The sequence below is a fragment of the Macrotis lagotis genome, chromosome 4 (genome assembly GCF_037893015.1).
Source record: "Macrotis lagotis isolate mMagLag1 chromosome 4, bilby.v1.9.chrom.fasta, whole genome shotgun sequence".
Lineage (NCBI taxonomy): Eukaryota > Metazoa > Chordata > Mammalia > Peramelemorphia > Peramelidae > Macrotis > Macrotis lagotis.
In genome coordinates this window covers 27694945-27709918 of record NC_133661.1, presented here as the reverse complement: position 1 = coordinate 27709918, position 14974 = coordinate 27694945, and the positions used below count along the sequence as shown (strand labels likewise).

The window sequence follows — 14974 nt, the reverse complement described above, 5'->3', positions numbered from 1 at the left end:
AGAAGAGTGTTCCCCAAATGATATTTACTCAGTAAATATACATTAAGGGCTTGCATGATCATTTTACCTCTATGAGAAGATGACAAACAATTAATCCATTAAATTATATGATTCAAAACTAGTAATTAAGATAGATGGATCTTTTTCAATTCAGATAATAGGATAACATATAGAGACCTAGAAGGGAACTATCAAACCGTTTTATAGATGAAGAAGCCAAGAGCTCTTTAGTTTACCTTCTTGCCCAAGGTTTCACATGTAGTAGGTAGCAGATCTGATAAAGAAGTAGCTTTCATTTAGTGATGTATTTGAGGCATCTGAAGAAAAAAATTCTTGAACATAACTTTTAGTTTTTTGTGTTTTTGTTTTTGGGGGAGAGGGATTTGCTAATTGCAGTATTTAATTGAATCACAAACGTAATTTGTTTTATGACTGCCGAGTATATATTTTCTTTTTCTTTTTAATCTGGTACTCTACCCACACAGATCAGAAGCTCTTCATACATCAGTGGACAATTTGTTCACATGAATAATGCCTAAACAATATTAGCCTAGGTGAGGAAATATATAACAATGGGCAGACGTATTATGCAATTTTCAATTACTTAATAAAAATATATCATTGATATTTTTTTTATTGAGTGGGTTCAATTATTTTCTTTAGGAATATCACTTCAAAATATATTTACAGGGCAGCTAGATGGCACCCTGTAAATATACTTTGAAGTGATATAATAATAGTAGTATTGGGCGGCTATGTGTTGTAGTAGATAGAGCACTGGCTCTGGAGTCAGGAGTACCCGAGTTCAAATCCAGCCTCAGACACTTAATAATTGCCTCGCTGTGTGGCCATAGGCAAGCCACTTAACCCTGTTTGCCTTACAAAAGCCTAATATAGATTTAGGGATAGATATAGGTATAGATAGATACACACACACACACACACACACACACACACACACACATTTAGGCCTTATCTCCTTTGTGAGCTCCCATTGCACTCCTTCTACTTCTGCCTAAAATCTCCATACAACTATCCCTTTAGCAAGTCAAATATTCCAAAAAAAAAAAGAACTGGTTATCTAACTTCCCTGTTTTCTGCTGCTAATATTTCTATGCCTAGCAAGTATGCAATCTTTTCAAATGTCCAGATTTAAACTCTTTATTCTCTCTTATGCTCTCTATCAAATCAATTCTGTAGTCTTTGCTTCTATACACACAAAATCTCCCCAAACATACCAATCTCTCCATTAACACGTTCCATAGCTGGTCCAATAGGGTCGTCCCAGCCCTCTGAACTATATGTATAGGGTGTGAGATGTGGATTTTTGTCTAGTTTTTGCCAAACTATTTTCCAGTTTTCCCAATAATTTTTATCAAATACTGAGTTCTTATCCCAAGAAGCTGCTGTCTTTGGCTCTGTCAAGCAATTGATTGCTGAAGTCATTTAATGTGGTTTATTTTGTACCTGTCCTAATCTACTGATCCATCACTTTATTGCTTAACTAGTACCAGGCAATTTTGATGACTGCTGTTTTATAGTATAGTTTTAGATCTGGAAGAGCTAGGCTTTCTCCTATTTTTTTTAAATAGTTTATATAGAATAGGAATTAATTGTTCCTTAAATGTTTGGTAGATTGGTTTCTTCAATTTCTTTTTCTGAAATGGAATAAAGTATGTTGTTTCCTATTCTGCGATTCTGGGCAGTTTTTATTTTGTTAATATTCACCTATTTCATTTAGGTCATCAATTTTATTGGCATACAGCTTGGCAAAGTAGAGAATTATCTCTTTAATTTCCTCCTCATTGGTGGTTACTTCACCCTTTTCATTTTTGATACTGGTAATTTTGTTATCTTCTTTTTTTTTTTTAAATGAGATTGACCAAAGGTTAAGCTATATTATTTCCTTTTTCATAAAACCAATTCTTAGTTTTATGTATTAGATCAATGGTTTTCTTTCTTTAAATTTTATTAATCTCTCCCTTGTTTTTTCAGAATTTCTAATTAGTTATTTACTTGGTGATCTTTATTCTTTTTCTAGCTCTTTTATTTGCATGCCTAATTCATTGATCTCCTCTTTCTCTATTTTATTCATATAAGCATTTAGAGATATAAAGTTTCACCTCAAAACTTCCTTGGCTGCACTCCTTATATTTTGGCATGATGTCTCATTATTATCATCTTGGATATAATTACTGATTATTTCCATGATTTGCTGTTTGATTCACTAATATTTAAAATTAAGCTATTTAGTTTCCAGAGAGTTTTTGGTTTATCTTCCCATGACCCTTTATTACATGTAATTTTTATTACTTCATTGTCTGAGAAGCATGTGTTTATTATTTCTACCTTTCTGCATTTGATTATAAGGGTTTGATGCTCTAGTACCTGGTCAATTTTGGTATAGGTGCCATGTACTTCCATGAAAAATATTTTCTTTTCTATCCCCATTAAATTTTCTCCAGAGGTCTGTTATATCTAAGTTTACTAAGATTTCATTCACCTTAACTTCCTTCTTGTTTAATTTGTGCATAGATTTATATAGTTCTGGGAGGGGGAGATTGAGGTCCCCCACCATTAAAGTTTTGCTGTTTAGGAATTTGGGTGCTTTACCACTAGGTACATACATGTTTATTAATGATATAACTTAATTACCTATACTACTTTTTAAGAAGATGTATTTTCCTACCTTATCTGCTTTAATGATATCTATTTTTTACTTTTGTTTCATCTGAGATCAGGATTGCATCTTTGTTTTTTTTAACTTCAGATGAAGCATAATATATTTTGCTCCATTATTTTACCTTTACCCTGTGTGTATCCCCCTGCTTCAAATTTGTTTCTTATAATCATTGTATTGTAGAATTCTGATTTTTAATCCATTCTGCTTCTGCTTCCTTTTTATAGAATAGTCCATCCCATTCACATTTACAATTAAGATCACTAATTATATATTTCCCTTCATGGTATCTTTCCCCATTTATATTTAAGGTATATATTAAGGGTGCCTAATCCTTTGATAAGTAAAGTATGGATTAAATCCAACCCTGATTTAATTAACTATGTGAATCTCACTTTCCCCCTCCCCAACCAAAGTATTTAACCCCTTGTTAAGTAAAGTGTGATTTAAGTCCAACTCTGAGTTAACTAAATATAAGAATCTCATAGTGCTTTAAGTACCAGGATACACCTAATGTCTCACTTAAGAACTTTACAATTGATTGTACATTATGGGAGGAACCAACTCAGTACCACTCAGTTCATGATGCTCTCATCAGACAAAGTGCTAAGTTTTGAGAGCATAGCAGAATTAGAGTAGGTCAAAGGAAACTGAGACACTTAAGTTTAGAATAAACACCCCTGCTTTTCTTCAGGGCTTTTTGTCTCAAACACAGTGATTTCATCTTAGATCTCTTCAGTGGAGAGACAAGACCCAACCATACCCAAACATTCTAAGACCACTCTCTTCAATTATATTTGACTCTTTAATTACCCTAAGAGAGGTACAATTCTCAAGAATTATATGTTATATCTTCCTTTTTAGATCTGTACACAATTTGATGGTCTGAACTAACCTTTGTTTTGTCCTTCCCTTTTTCATTTACCTTTTTATACATAATTTGAGTGTATTTGGTATTAAATTCTCTGTTCAGTTCTGGTCTTTTTGACTAGAAATTTTGGAAGGCCTCTATTTCCTTGAACATTCATCTTTTTGTCTGATAGTATATGCTGAATTTTGGAGGGCAGTAAATTCTTGGTTGTAATTCCAAGTCCTTTGCCCTCTTATATATGGTATTCTAGGTCCTCTGGTCCTCTAGTAGTGAGACTGATAAGTCCTATCTGAGTCTGATTGTGTTTGTTTTGTTTTTAAATTGTTTTCTATTTTTTGCTGCTTGCAGAATTTTGTCCTTTATTTGAGAATTTTGGAATTTGGCTATAACAGCCCTTGGAATTATTATCCTGGGAGGGGGTCTCTTTCTGGAGTGGCTCTGTGTATTGTTTCAATTGCTATATTGTCTTCTTGTTTTAGCAGATTTGGAAAGATTTCCCTGATAATTTTCTGCATGATGTTTTCCAGTTATTTTTTTTTATCTAGTCATTCTAGTAGTCTGATGATTCCTAAATTATCTCTTCTGGATCTATTTTTGAGGTCATTTGTTTGTCTTAAAAGGTACCTTACATTTTATTCAGTTTTTTCAGTCTTTTTATTTTGTTTTATGGAATCTTGTAGATTCTTTGGCTTTTATTTGTTAATGTCTAATTTTTTAAGGTTTTTATCTTCTTCAATTAGCTTTTGTGTTTCCTTTTTCCAGTAGCATTTTGATGGTATTGACTTCTTGGGTCAATTTTTCATAATTTTTTTACTTGACTGCCATTTCTTTCTTCTATTTTTCTAATTCCTCTCTTCTTTAGTTTCTAAATCCTTTTTTAAGTGAGCTTTTGGATTTGAGTTCAATTCATAGACTGATTTTTCACTGATTTCTTCTGACAAGGCATTGTTATCATCTTTACTGTGAAGTAGTTTTCTATAGTGAGCACTCTTTTAGCTTTTTTTGCTCATCTTTGTTGTTTTAGCTCTGTTCTTGGGGCATGGGGAGTATAGATTCAAGCTTTTTATGCTGGGACTGGGGTCTGATTCCTAGTTTGCCATTGATCAATTTGACTATGCAGTCTAGACCTTGTCTTTGCAGAGGTTTTATTTCCTGCTTTATGTCTAGGTTCTGACCATGCATTGGTTTGTTCCCAATCCAGTTCTGTTTTTGACCCCAGTGTTCCCAGGGTTCAGATTTTGTTTGGGGTTGGAGTCTTCCCTGTTGGTTTTCTGTCTAACTTCTTGGACTTATAAAATGTTGTCAAATTGATAAAAGCCTCCTTCTGGCTTTCCCCACTCTCCCACCTCCTGGGCTTTACTTCCACTTTCTCTCCAAGGAGACAGGCCTTCACTGATGATCCTCCATGATGTCCACAGATGAAAACTCCTTTGGATCTTCTCTTTCTTGGTGGGATCTATATTTTTAATGTCAGGCAGAGGCTTCATTTATCTTTTCTAGGGAAAAGTTCTGGCAGCATGTTAGCTTCACACCACTATCTTGACTCCACCCAAGTAGTCTAAAAGAAAGCCTTGAACAACTAACATTTTTTTTAAGATTTATTTTTATAAGGCAGTAGGGTTAAGTGGCTTGCCCAAGGCCACACAGCTAGGTAATTATTAAATGTCTGAGGCTGGATTTGAACTCAGGTACTTCTGGCTCCAGAGCTGGTGCTCTATCCACTGTGCCACCTAGGCACCCCAAACATCTAACATTTTTATATGTTAGCTATTTATTATTACCCTAACCATTTGATAAGACCCAGATCAAGAGACAGAAAAACCATATTCCTAGCATATCCACTTGGATAGAAATAATTTGTCATCTGATCTAAAATCCTTTTATTCTATCACATTGAAATAAGCTCTAGCTTGAATGGAAGAGAAACTGCTTTAGAACGTTATCTCAAAAATTACTGCTTGGGTTATTTTAGGCAATTTATTAAGCCCCCTGAACCTTACTTCTGTCATTAGAAAAATGAATGAGGGTGGTTAGGCTAGATTTGCTATTCTATTCCTTCTAGCTTTGATCATACACTTAACAGAATCCAGTTAACATTTGAGGGTTATATACCTGTTCTGTAACCCCATGACACACTATGTTCCTCCAGTAAATAAACTGTGTCTGTTTTGACAATATATCTCCACAATCCACCATGTAAAGTTCTTTATATTTCATTAAGAAGACCAAAAATAATAGAATGAATAAATAATGTTAGACTAGGATAATCCTTCATAAAATACTGAATTTATATACAGAAAATTGTTAAGTCATTGACAGAATCATCATGGAATTGAGGGCTAACATAAGCCAAAAAGAACCTTACTTTAAGTCTTTCCTCTAACTGGTTGTGTGACTCTGGGCATGTCATTTATCTCCTCAATGCTTTAAGTAGGTCTATTAGACTAAAAAGTTACAAAGAAAGTAAAGATCTGTATTAACAGAGGGCTATCAATTTTAATCAAGATTCAAGTCAAAAAGACTAATCTGTGGGCAGTACTTTTGAAATGCTGTGGTAAATGCCAAGAATATAAATAAAATAAAAAATAAAGGTAGTCTTTGCCTTATGGAATTTACTTTCTAATAAGAGTACATTTAAAATTAGAAAGAGACAGTAGAGGACCCTACCATTAGGCAGGACCCAGATGAAAACATAGTGAAGAAAGCTGTCTAGAAATTCACAAATGGATCTCAGAGATAAATGAAGGAGAGAAAATGTGCAATCTGAGAATTCTATTCCAAAAACTCAAATTCCAGGGAGATCAGACCTATCTGAGAGGAATAGTCTCAATAAGCCAGAAGGATCTTTCAGGATGAAAAAGTCACAGTGATTGAATAAAGTCCCAGAGGAAGAAAGGTGTTATTGCATAATCAAAAAGGGCAAGAACCAAGTACTTTGAAGAAAAGAGTAAGTCTGACTAGCCTAGGTCCCTTTTTTTAAAAAATGGAGATCTCAGGAGGAGCTGATTTATTCGGGAAAGTGATTATATGAGTAGAGTGATCTTACAGGAAAAGATAATACCTTGTAATCCTGTAAATCCAAAGAAATCTAGTAAAATTCCTAAGTGAAAAGGTTTGGTAGAAAGTAGCTGTCATGTGCTCCTAAAGACTACAAAGATGAGAAGAAAGGGAGGGAAGAAAGAAAGAGAATGAAAGAGGGTAACATATTTTCCTTCACTGAAGTCATTTTTCCTTTGAAATGATTACAGTAATTTTGTTTTAAGAATCATCTATTCAGGGGAGCCTAGGTGGTACAGTGGCTAGAGCACCAGCCCTGGAGTCAGGAGGACCTGAGTTCAAATTCTTCCACAGATACTTAATAATTACCTAGCTGTGTGACTTGTTTGAGTCACTTAATACCATTGCCTTGCAAAAAACAAAACAAAACAAAAAAGGAATCATCTGTTCATTAAAAAAGCAGTGAGATATCATCTCATACCTATCAGATGGGCCAAAATGAGAAAAATGGAAAATGTTCAATATTGGAAAGTTGTGGGAGGATTGGGACATTGATGCATTGGGGTAGAGCTGTGAACAGATCCACCCTTTCTGGAGAGCAATATGGAATTATGCCCAAAGAGCAATAAAACTGTTCATACCCTTTTACCCAGCAATTTCAATTTTATGCCTAAATCTAGAAGAAATTATAAAAAATGGAAAAAGTCCTACATGTTCCAAAATATTCATAGCAGCTCTTTTTGTAGTGGCAAAGAATTGGAAATTGAAAGGATGCTCATCCATTGGGGAATGGCTAAATAAGTTATGTTACATGAATATTATGGAATACTCTTTTTCAATAAGAAACCATAAATGCTCTCAGTCTGGAGAAGTATGGAATGACTTACAGGATCTGATGCTGAAAAGGGAGTAGAACCAAGAGAACTATGTACACATCAAAAACAGCATTGTGAAATGAACAACCTTGATGGAGTCAGCTCCTCTCACCAGTTCAGAGAGCTAAAACAACTGTATTAGACTGGGATGGACTATATTATCCTCATCCAGGAGAAAAGCAAAATAACAAAGCATACACACAAATAAATAACCCTTCAGAATTTGATGAACACTTTATAAAAATTATCTCTTGTATCTCTTTCCCTTAATCCTAATTTCTCATACCAAAAATTAATAATCTATAAACATGTTTATCAAAATATGTATGTACAATGCTCAGCTAACTATTCCCAATTGAAAGGATGGGGTGGGAAGGGAAGGTGGAAGGAAATTTTGTAACTTAAAAATATATGTGCATTAAAATTTTTTTAAGTTTTAAAAAAAGAAAAACTTTCATAATTTATAATAAGAAAAATAAAATATCTATTGGAAAAAATCATCTGTTCAAAATAAATTGTGAGATATAGAATGGAATTTAATTCAAATTTATTAGTTATTTTGAGTAATAATTTATCAGGAGTCAATAGCATACACACAAGTGTATATATAATGTGTGTGGGCATATAATCTTTATAGCTGGATATAATTTATATCCCTGGAAACAGATAGATGGGAAAGTCAACAGCTTGCTGGTCGAACTTCTGCCTCTTGCTATCTGTCTGAAATTTCACAAGTCAGTTAATGTCCCTGACCCTCAGTTTAATCATCTATAATATGAAAGACTGGATGACTCCTTGATTTCCTACTAGTGCTTAATCCATGGTACTGTGATGTATCACGCTACCACATACCAGGATCTAGCATGTGAATAGGGTGAAAGAGGAGAAAACAGACTAATTATTCAGGGCTAATTATTTTATTTCTTAGCAAGTATTTAACAAACTGTATTTAGCACCTTATTAACCATAGGATAGATTTTGTCTTTAAAGAAAACAAATATAGTCAATTTTATTTGAAGAGTTTTCCATGTTTGGGTTCAAGGTATGAACATTTTAAACTGTATTTCAATCTTTTTTGTTTTCATTTTTCTTCCCTTGCCTCTTCATCTGCCATAGATATAGAACATAATGACCTTGAAAATCATAAGAATAATGTAACTTCTTTTGTTTAGCTTACTATTTCTTTAGACCTTACTATTTCTTTCCTCCTTACTATCTCTTTCTCCTCACCTCATAACTTTTTTTGTCTTTGAAAAACAATTTAATCCCCATTTTTATTAGAAGTCAGTTCTATCCACCATAAAAGCTACATTACAAACTTTAGTATACTAGATCATGTAAATGACCTCATAAGACTGATCCTTGTACACTGGAGATCTTGCCAGAGAGTCATTCATACCAAAACCTGTATATACACATATGAGAATAATGATATAATTCCAAAAGAAAGGAAATATTTGTCATATTTTATAAATATTTTTAAAAACTTGTACATGAACAATATTGAAGTCCTGAACAATTAATTATGTAACAATTTCTCTAAATATTTTTTCTTAAAAAGAGATATGTTTTTTTATATATATAAATTTAAAAATATATATTAGATTGGAAAATGGTTTCCCCTTCCTGTCTTGATTATTTATTTCTGGATATTGTATGGTTTACTGTCTCTGTAAATGTAATTTTTATAAACAGATATAAAAAAGGAAATTATTTACAACTGTATATATTAACAGTCTTAATAAAGCAAAATTTTCCTAATGTAAGCTTATGATAAACAATTCCGAGTTGCTTCACTTTGTTTTCTTTAGAGTAGAAGTGATTTTTTTTTGTTAGAGGGTAAAGAGGAGCAGAACCTATAATTTCATAATGGTAGATATTATTAATGATCCTAATCCAACTAAAACCCTAAATTGTCCTTATGGCCTTAGAGAATTTCTGGGGGACACTGAAATTAAGTGATTTCTTCAGGGCCATGTACCCCATAGGTTTCTTTCTTGATCTTTAGCTATCCTGACTCTTAATCCACCACAAAACCATATTACATACTTCCAACTTACTAGGACTCTGTAAATATGACCTCATAAGACTATTAGAGAACATGTCATAGAGCCATTGAACTTTTTTTTTTTTAGTTTTGCCTAGGCAATGGGGTTAAGTGGCTTGCCCAAGGCCACACAGCAAGGTAATTATTAAATGTCTGAGACCAGATTTGAATTCAGGTATTCCTGTCTCCAGGGCTTGTGCTCTATCCATTGTGCCATCTAGTTTACCCACCATTGAACTCTTGAAATTCTAGAATGTGAGTTTAGAAACATGTAAAATGTCACCTAATTCAATCCCATCAGTTGAAAGTAAAGGAGCCTGAAGTTCAGAGATAGAAGTTTACCTATTCTAAATCACACTGTAAGTTATATATGAGGATAACTTTGGGAAGCTAAAAAGTAACGATATCTGTAACTTTAAAATATTTAGGTTTTTGTTGGAGGAGAATAGAAATGGAATATACTTGAAAATATCAATGAATGAACAATGACTGTTTCTGTGCTGTCAGTAAAGATTTTCACTTAGATTGTTTAAAATCTTTTATATGTGTCCCATTTTTCTCCTGATACTTCCATCCCCTTGATACAGCCTCTAATTGCTTCACAATGATCTATTGCAATAGCCTGCTGATTGATTTCCCTGCCTCAATTCCCTCTCCACTCTAGCCCATCCTTTATTCGGTGGTCAAATCATTCCTCTTAAAGTGCAGTTCTGACCATGTCAGTCAGTAAACTCAATGAAATACATGAGGGGATCTTAATTTATTTCAGTGGAGAGACAGTGCCAGAAGGTAGACAAAACGATCTGAATATGGCCAAAGATATAATTAGCTCCACAAAGCCCATGAATAGATTTTCATTCCAATAGCTATATAAGATAGTTTGGGATAGTGGGTTGTCAGTTTTCACTAGCATTGAAAATACCTAGATTCCAATCTTGAATTCTGAAATCTATTGTTGATAAATAGCACAAAAATAGTTTTAAAAAAATAGTTGGTTGTGTACAACCATAAATTCTCCAAATAATTGAAATCAAAGACCAGGTTTGAAAAATTAAAAAAAAATTGCACATATGACAAAAAAGTGCTATACCAAACAAAACCAGTTTTGTTTTTGATACTGTTGTTAAATACATCAATTAAGTAAGAAATTTTGTTAGTTAAGAATGATTCTACAGGAGTTAGAGATTACCTTTTAGGACCTTCCACATTCTGTGCTATTCCATCATCTATACCCTGATGAAAATTTCAGTTGTTCTTTGATCTCTGGAAGATTCAGGACCTGGGTCAGGACTTGGTTCACTGATTCAAGGTCAAGGTCAACATTGACCAGATTTCCTCAACAGTAGGATCAGATGATATGAAACCAACTTAGTTTTCCTATATAAATGACTCGCTTTAATATAAGCAGAAGTTTTGTAATGGAAAGAATGAAAAAAGATATACATATATATATATTATATATATATATTATATATATATTATATATATTATATATATATATATATATGAGATGCGTGTGTCTGAGTATTGGAGAGATATATATTATCAAAGCATACAAATGACAACTTGATAACTAGTGTGAGTAGAAAACTTTTTAAAAAATATACTACTAATGTATATAAAGAATCTCAAATTTCATTTAGGATTTGGAGGGTTTTGGAGGGAAAATTATTTGTGGCATACATGTAAGGAATCAAATCTCTGTCAAAATGGAGAATAAAAGTTTGCTTATGTGAGAATATTTTAAAATTGTAAAGAGTGAGAAAAAACTTTGTAATTAAGATTAGAAAAATGCCTTATAAAGAAACAATATCAAGGTCATGAAATAGAGGCTAAATTATTAGACTAAAATGATGGAACAGTGACTAGTTTGCATATACACTAAATTTTTTTTTTTCTGGGAAAAAAGGCAGTAAAACCAATCATTTGGAACCTGAGTTAGGAACATTTGTGAGGTTGTTCCTTTTTAAAGTAAAATATGAGGAACTTCCATAAATTGGGACAAAGCAATGGGATCTTTAAAGAACCTGAGAAACAAATACAAATATAGCTATGGGGTGCATTTGAGAGGCTTGTTTTAAAGGAGCCCCATCAGAATTCGGATTGATAAAAGGCTGCAGTTAAATATTTCCTGATAGGTTCCTAATTGGTCAGGAGCTCTGGTGTCAACTATTGACCTTAGCAAAACCTCTCACATTTCAGTGTTTTCCTACAGAAGTTGGTTACTCTCTACTTCTACCTTTAGAACGAGAAGAAAAGCACATCAGATGTCTTAGCTTCTTGTATGTCCCAATAAGTTGTCTAAAATAGTCCCCCTGATCTATTTTGTTATCTTCACTTTGATTAAACAGTTCAGCATCCAGAACATCTCTCTAGCTGGCATAGCCTGTAAAGCTCAAAGATAGCAAGTTTGAAGAGATTTGTAGCACCATAGACTAAAAAGAACTCCTATACTTAAGAGCTAATATTCTTGAAATGCCATTTTATTTTTTTCTCTTAAATGAATTAGCTTTTTAAATATTTTTTCAATTCAATTGATTTTTCAATTCTCTTTTTAATATGATTTCCAATTTCTCTCCCTCCCTTCTTTCACCCCTCTTCCTGAGACTATAGACTATAGACTATACATGTATAATCATGTAAAGCATATTTCCATTTTAGCTTTGCTGAAAAGGAAAACAGACAAAAACACAAAAAATCCCAAGAAATAATATAGTTTAAAAATGTATGTTTCAGTCTCCCTTCAGACTCTCAATTATCTCTAGAAGTGGATAACATTTTTTCATCATAAATTTTTCAGTGTCTTGGATCATTGTATTGCTGAAAATAGCTAAGTCATCCATAGTTGAGCATCATAAAATATTGCTGTTACAATGTATAATGTTCTCCTGGTTCTACTCATTTCACTTCCATCAGTTCAATAAGTCTTTCTAGGCTAAATGCCATTTTGAATTGGAGAGGGTTAACTGACAACAGATAAAGGCTATACTATGCCATGTTATCCTATATTATAATAAAAGCTATAATAAAATGAGAATTTCCCAGCTGATGAATAGTAAGAATTAATCAGTGTTATATAGTAAAGATACTGAATGGACCAATAATACTAAAACTTGCAGTCCAAAATTATGACTGACTTGTTAACATGCAGATTTTCACTATTCTATGTTTACCTTCTAGTTTTTTGTGAAGCCTATTCTTTGTCATAGATAATGAAGCCATTGCTATGAGGAAGTGCCTTCTGATTTATTTTTGAATTGTAATTTAATTTAAATTTATTATTTGCAAATTTTTTTGTTATTGATGCTTACAAATATTTATTTTTCTTTCTATTCTTTATTTCTTTATTAAGGATGTTTATTATCAGAATGTTTCATTATCATGATGATTATATAATATATGGTTACATTGATATAAAATACATAGAATTTGGAGGAGTGAGAGTGCTGAAGGGGAGAAGTCTATCTGCCCTTCATGGGATTATTCCTAGGAATCTGAGAGAGTTTGTTTCTTTTGCTTGGTATCGATCCACTTGATGTCATTTAGCAATGGATGTCCCCTATGGCTATTTCCTGGGTCCTCTGCTTTCCTCCATCTATATTATCTCGTAGCAACTGGGCAATCCAGTCATCCTCTCAGTGCCTGCAGCAATTCTAACACTTTGTTGAAACTATTTTTCCAGTATGAATAAAATCACAGGGGAATGTGATGTTCCCCAACATTTCTTCATACTGTTTACAAACACATAAAAACCAAAACAATAGTCTTAACATCCAAAAAATTTCCTTCCATTACTAGAGATCAGGAACTTTCTTTTTCTGTACCTCTTTGTGATTTTAAGCAACACAAAAATCATTTAATTTGAGATATATTGCACTTCTACCTATAGTTTAGATTTTATCAAGGAATACAAAATGTTGCCGCTAGGTGGTGCACTGAATAGAGCACCTGGATTGGAATAAGGAAATCTCTTCTTTTTCAGGCTTCACCTGAACAAATAAAATATTAGTCAGCGTGGAAAGCCACGCCAAGTGGGGCTATATATTTTTATCATTATTAATTACTTTCAGTTATAGCTCTTTTTCCAACCTAAACCCAGGAGGGAACTAACCCGAGCATTTGAAGAATGGATTGCTGGGAGAGTAATGATCGTTGCTGTATTTTCCTTCTATCTTGTTTTACTCAGACCTTGTCTTTGAGAAGAATTCTGCATCTGATTTAATCATCTCTCTGCTCACCTTACTAGCAAACTTGAAGTGTGAATTGTTTCTGGAGAGGTCAGATAGTACATTTTAATTTGTAACTCTACTAAATGTGAATTGTTCTTCTTAAAACAATCCACAGCATAGATTTGTTCCTGTGAAGTTCAAAGGAATATTTCTATTTTCAAACCGATCTGTGTAGCAATTGAAAGAGTTATTGTGAAGACTTGAGTCAGAGCAAAGATATTTGGGAAAGTTGGATGAGCTGTTTGAGACCTCCACCTCTTATTTTTAATATCATTGAATTAATATTTTTAAGGTTTTCTCTTTTTTGTGGATATTATATGTAAAGTAATAAAAATGTGGACACAAAAGAATAAGAACCATCACAGGATCATTGATTTAGACCTTGCTCACACATTTGAGGCTACCTAACCCGAAACTCTTATTTCATCGATGGAAATCAGAGACTTAGAATGTCTTAAATAACTTGCCAGTTGAGAAAACAGGTTTCTAGAATGTTGTAATTAAAATGGAAAGATAGATTGGGTAGCATGCCATAGAGGAATTAAAGGTCTATGAGATCTTTAACTTATAGAAAGTGAAATTTATGGGAGAAAATATAGTGATCATGTTACTTTGGTAGCTGACATAAAAAGGAGGGAGAAAATTTGTTTTCCTTGGACTCAGACAGCAGAACTTCAATCTGTGACTATAATTTTCAAAAAGGAAATTTTAAGCTTAATATTAGAGGCATTTGTCTAACGATTAGACCTATGTAAAAGTGGACAAGACTACTACCCTTGGGGTTAGTGTATGCGGTATTGTTTCATAAATTTCAGCAAAGCATATATGTGTAACCAATGATCAGGTATATTATAGAAAGAAATAATTTCAGGTGGAGTTTGGATTAAATAACCTTTGAGGCACTTCTCAGATTTAAAACTGTATGATATGTGGCTCATCTCTTCCATATTCAGAGAGCTGATTGGTTGGGAAGGGAGGAAAGTTAAAAGAAACATAACCCATATATAACCTGTATCCTTTTTCCTATCTGCAGGATTCTAGTCCTCACTGAAAAAAGTTCAAGGATATTGAATTACAACACATTATAATATATTTAATCCTTTATTACTAAATTGTAAGTATTTCGAAGTTAGAGTCTACAACTCATTATCCTCATATTTCCTCCATTCCCATACTAGAAGCAGTTAGAGGCAATGTATAAAGTTCTGGACTCTGAGTTCAAATGTAGACTCCTATTTAATAAGATATCACCCTGGGCAAGTTATTTAATTTCTT

General features: G+C 33.1%; 1 protein-coding gene across 1 annotated transcript in view; it reads left to right on the top strand.

Moving 5' to 3' along the window:
- The first annotated feature begins 9747 nt into the window (after window positions 1–9747).
- The window catches only part of LOC141520654 (catenin alpha-3-like), a 155255-nt gene continuing 150028 nt past the window's right edge, over window positions 9748–14974 (top strand). The window contains exon 1 of the mRNA XM_074232365.1: window positions 9748–9829. The gene's annotated coding sequence lies outside the window, so the exon portion shown is untranslated. The remainder of the gene's footprint in view (window positions 9830–14974) is intronic.